Genomic DNA, 15298 nt, shown 5'->3' on the forward strand with positions numbered 1-15298 from the left:
GTTCAAGCCATGGTCCGGGAAGATCCCACATGCCACGGAGCAACTAAGCCCGCAAGCCACAACTACTGAACCTGCGCTCTAGAGCCCGCAAGCCACAACTACTGAGCCTACGTGCTGCAACTACTGAAGCCCGGGCACCAAGGGCCCATGCTCTGCAAGAAGAGAAGCCACCATAATGAGAAGCCCGCACACCACAAAGAAGAGTAGCCCTTGCTCACCACAACTAGAGAAAACCTGCGCGCAGCAACGAAGACCCAACGTGGCCAAAAATAAATAAATAAAAAATATTATATTCTCTAAAAAAAAAAAAAGAAATATACAATTGTTCAAAAAAAAATCACTGGAAAACGTAAGTATTACAAGTACTATTCCGTTTAAAATAATTTGTAATGGGTCTCACCATAGGGCTGTGCAGTTCTGCTCTAGGGCCTGGGCGCCTGGAGGGCGGGGATCTGCCTATTTACCAGTGTTCACCTCATGACTGGCACACAGCCCCATGCCCAGCTGCCCAATAATCAGGTCATGAGCTGAACTGACTGGAAATGAGTAAAAAAATCAGAGAACATTAACCTCACAAGTGAGAGAACAGAGATAGGAAAAGGAAGCAGAACAGGGAAAATAAATTTCAGACTTGACGACTTTGCCATCTTCAGTTTCCTGTGAGGAGTAATAGAAGTATATGTCTCACAGCTGCAAAATCAGGTAGCTCTGATTTGCATGATTTATAATTTTAACATGCTCGTTGGTGGCATGAATTGATTAATAAAGTGCTGCATGGAGAGTTGGTTTATTGAAGCATCACTGCCTAAGAGTCTAACTTTATTGGCCCATTTCATGTATTTGAATTCAGTTTCAATCATGAGGGAAAAAGTCATCCTGCTGAATGACAGATCCAGGAGTTTTCAGAGATAGTGGAATCGTAAATGAGCAGCTCAGCACCGGATATTTATTTCTTCTTTTTTCTTTTATTACTATTAGACATGATCAAAGAATAAAATAAAAAGACATATGTCTGCCTGTCATGTGGCCCTAATTGTAATTCCTGACCATTTCTTTAATAATTCAGATATCTTATTTCAAAATCAGAGACCTGCTTTGCTTAAAAAGTTTGCATTAGTTTCAGTACATGGCAAACGGTGGGGAAATATAATTTGAAATTTATCTCTTAGGTTCAAAAGGCAGCCAGATAACAGACCCACATTGTAAACTATGGCATCTGCATTGCCTCTATCTTTACTTCTTAAAGATAACATTTATTACATTCTTCTGCAATGCGCAATCTTATTAAAAAATAAGCTAGACATGAGAGCATCTAAACAGCAGTTACTGTTTTGAATCTAGCCACTAGCCACTCATTAAAAAACACCCTGCAGCATTAACCCTTCTAACTGGAAAATGTTTTTTCTCCCAGTGACTTCTTTCTTTGATCCTTTTTTACCAGACTCATGAAGGAAATTTCCAGATTCTTGAGAGCATCAGGCAACTGATGAACCAGAGCAATGGATAGGAAAAAAAAAGTTCTCTTTTTTATGCAGTGGTGTCTGGTCACTTTTGGTTCATAACAATTTTCCAAATAAGTGGGCATCATCTGCTATAAAATGTCTGTTCCCACTTGGCTAGAGAAGAAGATGACTGGAGAGTGGTTGTGTTGGAAGAGAGAGGTTAGGGAAAGTAAATGAGCTCTGGAAAAATATTAGAAGTGAATTCATTAATGTATTTACTCATCATTTATTTATCTATTTAGAGTAGCATAAAGCCTTCATAAAAGATATATTTTCCCCAAAATCATTAGTCTCAAAGTCTCTTGACTAATTATTGTTTTGAAGGTCTCTTGTGGTAAGGTTTAGTCATCTTCCATAATATTGAAACCCCCGGTTTTTAGCTGAGCAAGAGGCCACCTGAAGTAAAAACTGTTTCGTAGTCTCTCTTCACTAGTGGCCAGGGAAATGTAAGCATCCTTTGCAGTTAAGTGTCATTAAGTTCTTCTTAATGTGACGTTAATGTGATGGAAATGGTGGACAATTTCTGAGAAAAATCTTTAAAGGGCTTGGCGCTTTTTTCCTTTTTTCTTCTGACTGGAAATGGACGAAATGGCTGGATCACCAACAGAATTTTGAGTCATGAGCTGACATGGGGAATAGAAGCCATGCACAATAGATCATCAAGAAAGAAGAAACTTGATCCCTTACAGTGGGGTATACATCCTGGCTCTGGATTAAGTCCTTCTTAACTTCACTTTATGACAGAAATAAACTTCTGTCTTATTTAAGCCGTTATTTTGGAGTTTTCCGTTCCCAAATTGTCCATTTGCAAAAGGCAATTTTGTTATTGTTGTCGTTCCCCTTGGCACCTAATACTGGGACTACCAAGAAATACTGGCTAAATATAACCATTTATAATCCTCCAATGCTAGACACATAAATATTCTTAGTTATAAAAAGAAAAGATAGGTATATTTAACTGTATCAAAATATAATACAACTCTTACCACAAACAAATTCAGGAGACAAATGATATGGTAAATTAAACAGATAATACAGATGGCAGACAAAGGACTGGGATACAAAATGTACAAAGAACAGCTGCAAATTGAAAAGAAAAACCAAACACCCCCATAGGAAAATAGGCAAAATAAATAGGCAGAATAAACAACTCAGACAATCAATTCAAATGACTGATAAGCTTTTGAAAAGATGCTCAAGTTCTTTAATAGGCTGGGAAATGAAATTAAAGTTAAGATGAGATATTACTTTACACTTATTGGATTGTCAAAAATTAAAAAGAATGAGAATGCAATTACTGTCAGTAATGCAGGAAAAAGTGTACTTTCATACATGGCAGGTGAAATTGTTAAGTGTTACCACCTTTTTGGAAAGCAATCTGGCAATATATATTAAAATTTTAAATGCATTTTCTCTGACTTAATATTTCCACTCCTGGGACACTTTCCCAAAGTAATAAAACTTTGAGTAATGACACACATACAAAGATGCCAATTACAATATTTTTCATGGTGGCAAAAAATATCTAGAAACTTCAATAGGGGAATTGCTGAATAAATTATGGTACATCTACTCCATGGAATATCATACAGACATTAAAATGAGGAATTAGAGTTCCTGTGGTTGGTTTGACAGGTTTTCAATGACGTTATTGAGTGAGGAAAGTAAGACCTAGAGACCTATATATAATTGATCTCATTTTGTTAAACAACCAAGAGCAATGTGTGATGTGTTTGCATACCTACGTAACCATTTCAGCATGGAGGAAAATATCAAAGGATGAATTCTAAATTGTTAACCTGGGTCATGTGTGGGGTAGGGAGGAAAGCAAGAAAGATGTGAGTGGAAGTATAAGAAAATGTAAGCTCTGATACAGATTACGGCAAGAGGCCAAAGGCAAACCAAAAAAAAAAAAAAAAAAGATAGGTGTATAATATGTTTGACTTATTTATATGTTAATTATATATGTATATGCATATAGTATATATTATATATGTGAATATATAAAGACATACACCCAATTATGACCCTAATTTACATCCAGAAGTACTGACCAGCATCTTATTTTAAGATAATTTTTTTTTTTTTTTTTTTTTATTTATGGCTGCGTTGGGTCTTCCTTTCTGTGCGAGGGCTTCCTCCAGTTGTGGCAAGTGGGGGCCACTCTTCATCGCGGTGCGCGGGCCTCCCACCAACGCGGCCTCCCTTGTTGCGGAGCACAGGCTCCAGACGCGCAGGCTCAGTAATTGTGGCCACGGGCCCAGCTGCTCCACGGCATGCGGGATCCTCCCAGACCAGGGCTCGAACCGGTGTCCCCTGCATCGGCAGGCGGACTCTCAATCACTGCGCCACCAGGGAAGCCCTCAGATAATTTTTTATTACACAAAAATGCATGTTTATACTGATGAACCTAGTGGCAGGGCAGGAATAAAGACACAGTTGTAGAGAACGGACTTGAGGACACAGGTAGGGGAGGGTAAGTTGGGACGAAGTGAGAGAGTGGCATTGACATATATACACTACCAAATATAAAATGGACGGCTAGTGGGAAGTAGCTACATAGCACAGGGAGATCAATTCGATGCTTTGTGACGACCTAGAGGGGTGGGATAGGGAAGATGGGAGGGAGGCTCAAGAGAGAGGGCGTATGGGGATATATGTATATACTTATAGCTGATTCACTTTGTTGTACAACAGAAACTAACACACCATTGTAAAGCAATTATACTCCAATAAAGATATAAAAAAATGCATGTTTATTATAGATGAGAAAATATAGGGCTTCCCTGGTGGTGCAGTGGTTAAGAATCCGCCTGCCAATGCAGGGAACATGGGTTCGAGCCCTGGTCCTGGAAGATCCCACATGCCGCGGAGCAACTAAGCCCGTGCGCCACAACTACTGAGCCTGCGCTCCAGAGCCCGTGAACCACAACTCCTGAAGCCCGGGCACCTAGATCCCGGGCTCTGCAACAAGAGAAGCCACTGCAACAAGAAGCCAGTGCACCACAACGAAGACCCAATGCAGCCAAAAATAAATTAATTAAATAGATTAATTTAAAAAAAAAAGAAAACATAGAGATGCAAAATAATTTTTTAAAGAATCCATAATCCGACTACACAGAGATAGCCACTATTCTTAAATGCATCGAGTAATTTTTAAATATACTATGATACTTTTGTAACTCATTCTCATTTAAATACCACACACTTCTCTAATAATTATCCTCCTCATAAACTTATGATCTTATTTTCTAACAAACATGAAAGCATCACTTTACATCCACACATCAAGTCCTTTGACAAATGTGCTCATCCTCAAATCGCACCGATAGAGTTGGGAGGGGAAAAAGATGGGCACCCTGGAAGGGAGAGGATTTGATAGTTCTGTTTTTTTCCTTCTTTTAAATCTGCAGCAAACTCCTCTCTCCCTTCCTCCATTCACTAACATACTCTAACATCTTTTATGATATTGACCCTTCCATCTAAGTTAAAAACAGAAAGAATAACTTGTAATAAATTGTGATTCAAAGCAACATCATGTGAATTATTTGGCTCTCAAATGGTAGTAACATCTGTGCAGTCAATGTTGCAAAACATTTTGTCTTCACAATTATTATAATAAGATTTGAGATTTGACTTTTGGGTCTGTGTATTAGAGTGCTTGATCAACTACATTTTAAGTAGAATGACTTCTGGTCATCAATATACAGCAAATCTTCAAAGGTGCTTCTCTGTTAGGAATACATAGTTACTTTAGTATTATTGTCCAGTCAGTTATGTGCGGGATTTGATCATTTGAATATAGCAGCTGTTGACAAAATTTAGCTCTCACCTGTTTTATTTTTTTAAGACACAACTTTACAAGAAGGCTTTTGTTTTGATCCCCATTCTCTATGTAAGCCAGAGAATGAGTAACCCTGCCTCACTCTCCTGGAATTATCATAAGATGTCAGAGGCCACATTTTAATCTCCAGAGCTATCTTGCCTATCTACCCTGTAGGTTGGTCAGCTACCAAATGCCAGCTAGGCGACATCAGCAGCCCCCTGATCCTGCCTTTTCTTGGGATTTTTTTTTTCAATAGACTGAACCAAAACATTCCCTCTCCCTCAGCATGTGCATCTCCTCTTGCTCCCCACCAGCTGCCCTCAGAGTCTACAGGAACATGTCTCTCCTCCTGACTATTCACAATGGAAACAGGTTTATTACTCTTAATAGCTGCCTCTTATTTATTCCAAATTAGACCCCTCTGAAAATCCAATCTGGTTAGTTTCTTCTGCTTTTGGAATTTTGAAACCTCAGAGCTCCGTGAAATGCACGTTAAACTGTTTTGTCTGCTTTATCTGGATTGATTCTTCTTTAAATGTCCAAACACAACAACACACCCGTTTTCTCAAGCCCTAAACACACAGGAAAAATGACTTGCAGTCTCCCATAGGCCAAGTAGACAGCTTCAATGTCCATTTCCTACAGACTGAAAGCCAGCCAGGGTGATATTTCTCTTGCTCATCTCATATTGCCTGGGATTCTGTGAGGTTACTGCTGTCAGTGAACTCATTCTAATTAAATTGCATTCCTGTAAGAAGCAACAAGGATCATCTCAATTAGGCTGCCATATTGGCTCACTTTAGCATAACTGATTAGCTATAATTATGCAGTACTTGCTTCAGCATTTATTACTAGCCCATTTCTGCCCGTAACACTGCTGTCATAGGCTTCAGCATAGGTGTCTCTCGACTCTCTTCTTTTTTTCCTCTATGGAAAATGGTGAATTAATTGGTTTGGGTGAAGGGTTATGCAGAACTGGCCCAACAGTGCTGAGAACTGATTGCATGAGCTGTTTCCTATAACCTCAGACAATTCCACATTTTTACATCGCTTCCCAAGTTACTTTAAACATAGTTCAGAAACTCCTTTGCTCCGGGGAGACATTTTCAGGTTTCGCAAAAGGCTTTCAAGTCCTGGAAAAGTGATTCAAAGCCAAGGGCTTTGTCTAGCTGTTTTTAGCTTTATAGCAATCAGCTGTTTGCTTTACCTAGCGACTGCAGCGAAAGAAAATGTCCTGGCAATTGGAAGAAGAAGATAGCAATATATTTCCTTAGCTAGAAAGGACACTTTCTAGAATTACACTTTTTGGGGGAAGATATTAAAGAACACTGTCAGAATTATGAGTGAATAATTGTATATCATAATGGTTACAAGAATAGATTTTGAAGCCCCAAATTCTAGGCTCAAATCTTGTCTCCAAAAATTATTAACTTATCACCCCTGCCTCTATTTTCTCGTTTGTAAAGTGGGAATAATAAAGTCCTACTTTTTAGTGTTGTTATATGAATTCATATATGCAAAGTGCTTAGAACAGTGCTTGGAACATAGTAAATCATTAATATGTGTTCTTTCTTAGTATTGTTAGAATGGTCTAAATAAATAGTAGACAACTATTGTTAACTGTTAACTTGCCAATGTGGAAAATGTTGAGACCCTTAACTTGATTGTTCAAAATCACTGGGAGAGATAGCATTAGACCCCAAGACTCCAAAATTGATGTCACCAGAAGGGGTGTTGCTGCTTCTCTTATTAATATTGTCTAATCCTATTATGCAGCAAGCATTTAAAGAATGAGTTAAATTAGTCTGCGGATTTTGGTTATAGAAATGGAATAGTTTTCTGGCATCCTACACCCTTGCTTCAGAGACATGTTGGGTGCCAAATCCAGATCCATGGGTTCAACTTCTCAAAAACCAGTAGACAAATTTAGAAACAGTGGCAAAATTGTCTGAAGTTGTCACTATTGACCTTTACAAAAGTGTATAAAGTCTTGATTCAGCACTGGTCTACTCATTTCCTTTGCTCTCTGCAAGGTAGGTTTTTATCTCTCTGTTTTCCACCAGTACATTGAATGACGGGTATGAAAGACAATTTGCTATTTTTACCAATATTTTTACCTTGGGGGTTATTCATTACATGAAATGAAATATTTTAAGAAAAAAAAAAAACCCAATGTGTTTATTGAATGGAATCCTTCTGAGGTAAGAATTTTAACAATTTGTTTTATTTTCATTATAATCTCTTAGCAAGTGTATGTCCCTTATTGCACTTATGCTGGAAACAATTTGTTGACAAGTCTTATCTCCTACTAGACTTAAAGTTTGAGAGCAGAAGCCATGTATTAATTATTCAGGTATCCCTAGTATTTTGCCAATTTTTGGCACTTATTGGGTGTTCAAAAAGTATTTGTTTAATTTAATTGAACTAGAATACATAATACTCCAGTTTTATTTTAGAGGAGTATATCTTTGAATATCTATCATGTGAAGATGTTGATTATAACTGTACTTAGTCAACACTCATATAATTATCCTGGATTAAGATCATATTATTTAGAAAAATACAAAATCAATGAGAATAATACAAATAATACCTTTGATTTATATTATACATCACCTTTAAGAATTACTAAAATATTTAATGCATATCATTTGGGCTGAATAATAGCACCAGCAATTCTAAACTAGGTGTTAAGCTGTTATGCCGATTATGGGTCACTGACCATAAGGAATATTTTACTAGATCGTGACAATGTTCTATTCTATCTAATATTTACTCTCTGAGTGTGGTTATAACTAGTGTATTATGGGAGAATATACTTGCCTTCAACTCTGAAGCACAAAGATACAGCCCCTAATCTTAGTTTTCTTCAGCTCCTCTTCATAGATCTATCATGAGTACTTTTTTCTAAACTCTGCTCAAAACTGTCCATACTTTCAGCCTGGCTCCACTGTCATTGCCTGGTAAACTTGGGACAATTGTTTATTTGCTGGTACCTTTTATGCTCACCTATAAATTATGGAGCACTAAGATAGCTAAGAATAAATAACTTTTAGTTCTAGAATTCCATGGATTCAAAAATCTTGGAATAATACAATACAGATTTCTTAACAAATGCTTTTCTTTAAAAAATAAGCTACTTATTTAAACCTTTCCCTGCAAGTTTAGTTTTCTTGATATAACCAACCATTGACTTTTATCTTCATCATACTCCTTTTAACCATAGACCTAGATTTTCATTTCTCATCCAAAGTAGAGAATGGGGTAGTGATGCTTTTCTAACCACGGACATGATCCCTCCTAAGCTGGAGTTCAGCAGGGATACTGTACAGCATCACACTTAGGAGTGTGAACTGAGGAGTCAGACTGATGGGTCTAATTTGCTTGTTGGTTCATTCCCTAAGCGTTTATTAAGGCCCTACTCTGTGCAAATGACTGGAGTCTGCTCTGAATGGAGCAGACCTAGTCCCTGCCCTAAGATCGCTTACATTTAGTTAAGAAGCTAGACAATTAAATAATAGTAACAATATAGAATGAAGAGTACCATGATACACGTAGTAAAGGGATCTAAGAACACATCTAAGAGGGACACAGCCCAGAGAACACCTTCCTTTAGAAAGGTTGCTTAATGGAGATCCAAAGGGTAAAGAGGAACTAGCCAGAGAGGGAGGGGTAGGACTGAAGGTTCCAGCCAGAAGTCACCTCATGTGTGAATGTCCAGAGGTCAGAGACACTCTTGGAGCTCACCAGGAATGCACCAGCCAGGTCAAGTCTGCAATGAGAGTAAGGGAGACAGGGTGGGGACGCTGGGCAGGCCAGAGGGTGGAGGGCTCTGCAGGCCCTGTTAACATTTTGGACTTTATCTCTAGTAACAAACATAGAAAGGTTTTAAATAAGATAGTAATATGATTGTGTTTCTGTATACGCAGACTCACTCTGGATTGGCTGCTGTCAAGATACCAATTCAGAGAGTAAAGTCACAAGCCAAGAGAGAAATGATAATGGCCTTGATCAAGGTGTTGGTGGGGAAATAATAGAAAAATATGGATGGTTCTGATCGATATTTAGATAAAGAGTCAGCAGAGCTTGGCAAATGATTGGATATGAAGGTGAAGGGAGAAATAGGAATCAAGGATGACTTTCATGTATCCAGATTCCAAACCAGAGACATCACTTGCTACCTCTCCAAGTGTGCATCTTTATAAAATGTGGGTTATTTATATGTCCCTCATAGAACTGCTGTGAGATTTAAAAGAGTTAATATATGTAAAGCACGTAACCCAGTGCCTGGTGTACAATAAATCCTCAGAAATGGTAACTACTATTTGCACTTATAAAATAGTGTTGCTACTGAATCCACAGGTATCATTTCAGGGGCATATGAGATTCTTTCCTTTGAGTGCAAACTTTTATTTTTAAAATACAATTATAAGTGAGAGAGTCATGCCTCCATGACCTGTATCACCCTGTGTATAACTCTATCCTAGCAGTTCTCATATGGGCTTCTAAGAGCTGATACACATCTCTGTAGCCCAGCCCGAGATAGGATGGGAACTTCTTGAGGTCTTATTGCTCTTTTAACCCACAGAGCCTAAGAGGGCATACTCAAAAATGAATGCATGACAGAATTTAATCAGAATTTTTTCTTTGGGTAAATAGCAAATAGCTGAGTACAGAGAATCAGAGTTTTGATCCAAGGTGGGGAGACAAGAAGGAGTAAGACAAGGTGGCAAGGTGGTGTCGGACAGGATATAAGGGGCCCCAGAAGCTGGGAGAGGGGCACCAGTGGAAGGAGGGAGCTCAAGGGGAATGTCACTGATAAGCACTATGTTAGTTGGGGATGGGTCTTTGATTAGTCAATGGACACAGGGGAAGAGAACAGAAAGAGGAAGTTATCCCAGAGCCAGGGAGTAGGATTAGAGACCAAAAAGTACCATTAGGATTTGTCTTTAGGAGATCATTAGAAAGAAGAGTTTCTGTGGCGTGATGGAGGTGGTGGGCTGGGGAGAGACCAGGAGGAGGGGAGCAGAGTGGCGAGTGTGCACTGGATCTCCTGGAGATGTGGGGTCATAATCATCATCACACTTTGAAACGAGTGCTCCAAATAATCAACAGTTTGTGTGATCTGCTTGATTTGTAACTCAATTCAGCTTGATATTTTAACATTTCTCTCCTAAGGAGATAAACTTGCTTAAAGTCCCTGATTTTTTAGAAAGCTAATCGGCATATAAATATGTAAAATGTAGGTATTATGGCTGGTTAAGCGGGGGTGGATTTATGCATAAAGACGAAGCGATTAGCAATTTTCTACTGAGTAAATCTTGCTGAGTTGAGGCACGTAACAGATTATCCCAGCAGCATGAATATTAGATCTCGGCATCACTTGTCTCCCCAGTCATGCCCCTAATTAAGAGCATCTCGCAAAAAAAAAAAAAAAGAGCATCTTGCAGCATTTCCCTAGATTTGTGGTGTTCACTGGGCCATGTAAGTAAAAGTATTTCACTTACTGCCTTGAGACACATGTTCCAGCTTTTTGGGAATCATTTAAGTGCTTGATAATTCTCCCCTTCCTCTGTTGACATGTGGATAAATCCATTCTCGTTTTCAGACACTTTGTCTCCAATTTTAATAATGGAAGAGGCTTTGTCAAGAGATTCTTAGTGTTTGTTTACTCAGAGGATTATTACTATTTCTTCTTATTACTTGCATCATGGTTTCCCAGCAGTGGAAGCCCTTGAAAGTAAACACGAATAATAACCTAACTTGATGAAGAACTCAACTGAATCTAATCAATTATGATGAAACCAACTTGAAAACTGTTGAGGTTGCTAACGTGAAAAGACTTTAACTCTTTTAACAATTTACTTAATAGGCATCGATTGAATTTCTGCTTACAGTAAAAGCACTAAAATGCCAAGGTGATGAGGATTTCAAAGGAGACAGTCTCTGTGTCTCCTCCCTCCAGAAATGTATTGTCTGGCCCTGATTGAAAGAGGTAAGATTGCCCGGTGATGGATTCACTGTGGTCATCAGTGAGAGGACTAGAGTCAATGTGACCTCCCAGGATAGAGCACTGCCCAAGTAAATGATCCCGTTGTTTCACCTGCATCCACCCAACTACAGCTGCCGCTTTGTGAATTTCCATCTCCCCTCCCTACTTCCCCAAGCTATTGTCCTCTATTACAGTTTTACACATTTCAGATTCACTAATCAAGTTAGCATTCAAAGCTTGAACAAATGCTTGTGAATAGTAATAAGAGTAGTTAACATTGAAATTTTACAATGCACCAGACACTGTGCTGACTTTTATTTATATATAATCTTCACATCATCTTAGGAGATAAAATAAGAACCTGTATTAGTACAGAGACTGGGACATAATGTCTTCCTTAAGGATATGTTAATGGCAAAACCAGAAACTCATTTAAGACCATTTAAAGCTGAGTTTAGGGGAAAGGAATAGGGATTTATTGGAAGGTTATTGAAAGATTTTATGAAAGCCAAAGGCAGGAATTGAATCTAGGTCTCAAGAGGTCTGTAACAAGGAAAGCTATTTGGAACACAGGCAAGCAATCTCTCTTTCTCTCTCTTTCCTCATCCCTGTATGGCTGCTTCTCATTCTTATGATTCCCTGTCTGTTGATGCTTCTGCTGATTACCATGCATGTGGCACCACGTGACCACACCACAATGCCCACCTCAACCCCCAAGTCTGCATCACTCAGTTCAAGCAAAAGACCCAGAATGAGAGTGGCATCTAAGTCTCGAATCTGTCTTCCAGGAAAAGACACCGTGATTGTCCCTGATTGGATTGGGTACTCAGACTTGGTGTAATCAGCTGGGCCAGTGACCAGTGTCACCTTACAGACATGACAGTTTGTTGTTCCTTGTCTGTGGATGAAGGCAGGCACTTCTCAGAGAAGTGTGTGGGCTCAGTGGGCACTCCAAACTGTGTCTGCTAAAAGTGGCTAAGAACCTGAGAATTATAGAATCAAGAGAATTTGGTGATCAATTGAATGTGGGCATGAGAGAGAAGGAGAAATTGGAAATGACTCACAGGGTTCATTTCCAAAGATGGGAACCCTTCCATTGAAGCGGCAGGCAGAGGGTGATGGGGGAGAGAAGGAGCCTGTGAAAGAACAGTGTGAGGAAAAGGCCTCTCGTGTCAAGAGAATCATCACCCCTCCTAAGGTTTTAGCTGAGTGGTGAGCTGGGAGTCACGGCTGTACAAAATCACCTCTTCCCCTGGCTTCCACCGTCCCCTGGGCTCCCTCATTCTGACCTCTGCTGCATGACCAGCACCATTCCTCCCCGGGTTGGGTGGGGGGGCATGAAGATTTTTCTCTACAAATTTGCCTGAAGTGTAGCTATAATTCATGACGGTAGGAACTCCCTCTCCCGACCCTGTCCAACCCAGTCCCAATCTATTACTCTAAGAGAGAAAAGAGTGTATTTATCCTGCCCATTACTGTAGCCCCCAAGCCCAGTGTGGGCAGTTGTAGATGGGCAATTTGTACATATTGAATGAGAGAATAAATGGACATTTTCAAAAAGCTATCGACAAAATACCTGGAGAGAGAGAGAGAACCACAGAAAATACAACCAGCATAAAAATAGCTAATTTCCAAACTAGAGATTTTATTCTTAAAATAACTAAATGCTCTAGACTTAAAAGGAGGGTAACCAAATTGTTCCAGCTTGCGTGGGACTTTCCTGATTTGAGCACTGAAAGTCTCAAGTCCTGGGAAATGCTTCAGTCCCCAGACACCTGGAATGGCCGGTCACCCACGCTGGCGTCACTTCTCACATGGCAGTTAACTTATCGCCTATCAAGGGCAGCTAGGTTCTGACCAGCATGAGCCTTTCCAGGCCAAGGTGAAAAGTTCACATGTCAACCCTCCCTTTCACATAAGGCCTTCCCACTCCTTGTCTTTACTAGGTAACCAAGACACATTTAACTCTGGAAATTGTTATCATGTCGATGTAAATGGAAGCATGGTGGTTTATATACTTATTTACTCAATTCCTGAAAAAGTGAAAAAGTGAGTGCTAGAACAGAACAGTAATAGTTGTTTGGCTGTACAACGAACATGCATAAGTATCTAAGGCCTCTGTCTGAGGCCAGCTTTCTGAGAGTAATGCTGCCTAAGTACCCTGTGAATAATGGATACATGTAATCTGCACTTTGTAGTTACTTCAGAGGTACTAATGTAGGTCATCCTCTTGGCCTCAGTTACCTACCTCCAAACAGCCATACTCCTGGCAATGCAGTTTCCTCCTATCCAGGGCTGCTTTCTACACCTTTAATTATGCTAAGTGGTCCAGACTAGGAAAGAGATTTACACAGCTGTGTGCTCTGTATCTTGATGTGAGCTCTTTATCCTTGGATGTTATAATAAGAACTACTTTAAAAAATCTGTTATATATGAAAGTACATGCACATGCCACAAATTGAAACAGACCAGAATGGTACAGAGTGTAGGGTAACTGTCTCCTTCTCCCACCCATATCCTGTTCCCCAGAGACATACCCGTTTCTTAGGTATCTTTCCAGGAAATGTGTACACACGCGCACACATGCCCACACACAAATTTATGGATATCTTCCATATCAAAATACACTTCCTGAGCTCTACTGTCTATTGAGCACAAGTCACCAGGAAGTCACACGTAGTGAGAGGAGGAGGATAAGGTTTAATTCTCTCACAAATACAGACTCACAACTTATCTCCCTGACTATGGTTTCTCCCCGTTCCAATCCACCCTGAATATGCTGCCAGAGCCATTTTCCTAAAATACTGCTTCCCCTCATGTCCTTGCCCAGAGTCTACGATGTTTCCTATAGTCTGTTCCGAAGTTTCTCTGCCTAACTCTCAGAGCTTTCCTTCATCTAGCTCCATTTTAACTATTCAAATACTTATGAAGTATTATTTTTACAAATCCTAAATCTGAATGCTCACCTGCAGAAAGGTCAATTTTATCTTTTTCTCCTGGGCAATGTCACTCCCTTTCCCATCTCTGGGCTTTGGCTCATGTGCTTCTCATGAGTACTTTTCTTCTATCTTGAAAAATGTCCCTATAGATTATAGGGACTTGCCTTGTGTAGGGAGGGAAACTGAACCTAGAGAGATTAAGTGATTTCCTACAAGTCACGTGCTTATTTTCTGGCAGAGATAAAATTAACTCTTGTCCTGGACCATCAGTCTTTGCTTTAAACCACACTCCTTAGATCCCAGAGGTGCTGTTATGGATGCACCCAAGTCACCACGAAGCAAAGAATAGATTAAGTGCAGTAAAATACACAATTAGGCTTGTTAATTTTCACCCACGAATGAAATAGAACGTGATTGCAGTTCATTGCGGACAGGGTAGACCATGGCGCTGTTCAGTCATGAGGTCCCAGAGCTAAGTCACCTTGGAACGTCCTTCTCTACCTTCTCATCTATAAAATAGGGCTAAGAAGACTTGCTGTGCAAGCTTGAGTGAAGAGGAAAAAGCCTAAGACCTTTTCTGTCCAATTGGAGAGAATGACCTCTCATTTGGGATCATGATAGCCCAGATTTCATTTCTTCTTCTCATTTTCAAATGTAAAGTGTGCAGATTAAAGATAAAATAAGTGTTTGGTATAGACTGAATGCTCAATAAATTTAGCCCTGATAATTTGCCCAGCAACTCAGTCCCTCCAAGAATGGAACTTGCCTTGCTTGAGCTGATAAACCCCTTACACCCACTCACTCCGTTCACCGCACAGCCTGCTTCCCTCCTTCAGCACGTGCTGCCCCAGGACAGCTTCCTAAAGGTCTGTCTGCCAGCAGTTTCATAAACCATCTGCTCTAGACATTCATCTCTGCTGCAGTACTCACCTTTTTATTCCTTTACTTTCTAAGGCTGAACATTCCCCTCTTTGCCGCCCTGATCTGCCTACGATGTTCCATCCACCTGGATGCACCTAGATACCTGCAAGCCCTTCCT

The sequence above is a fragment of the Balaenoptera ricei genome, chromosome 4 (genome assembly GCF_028023285.1).
Source record: "Balaenoptera ricei isolate mBalRic1 chromosome 4, mBalRic1.hap2, whole genome shotgun sequence".
Classification (NCBI taxonomy): domain Eukaryota; kingdom Metazoa; phylum Chordata; class Mammalia; order Artiodactyla; family Balaenopteridae; genus Balaenoptera; species Balaenoptera ricei.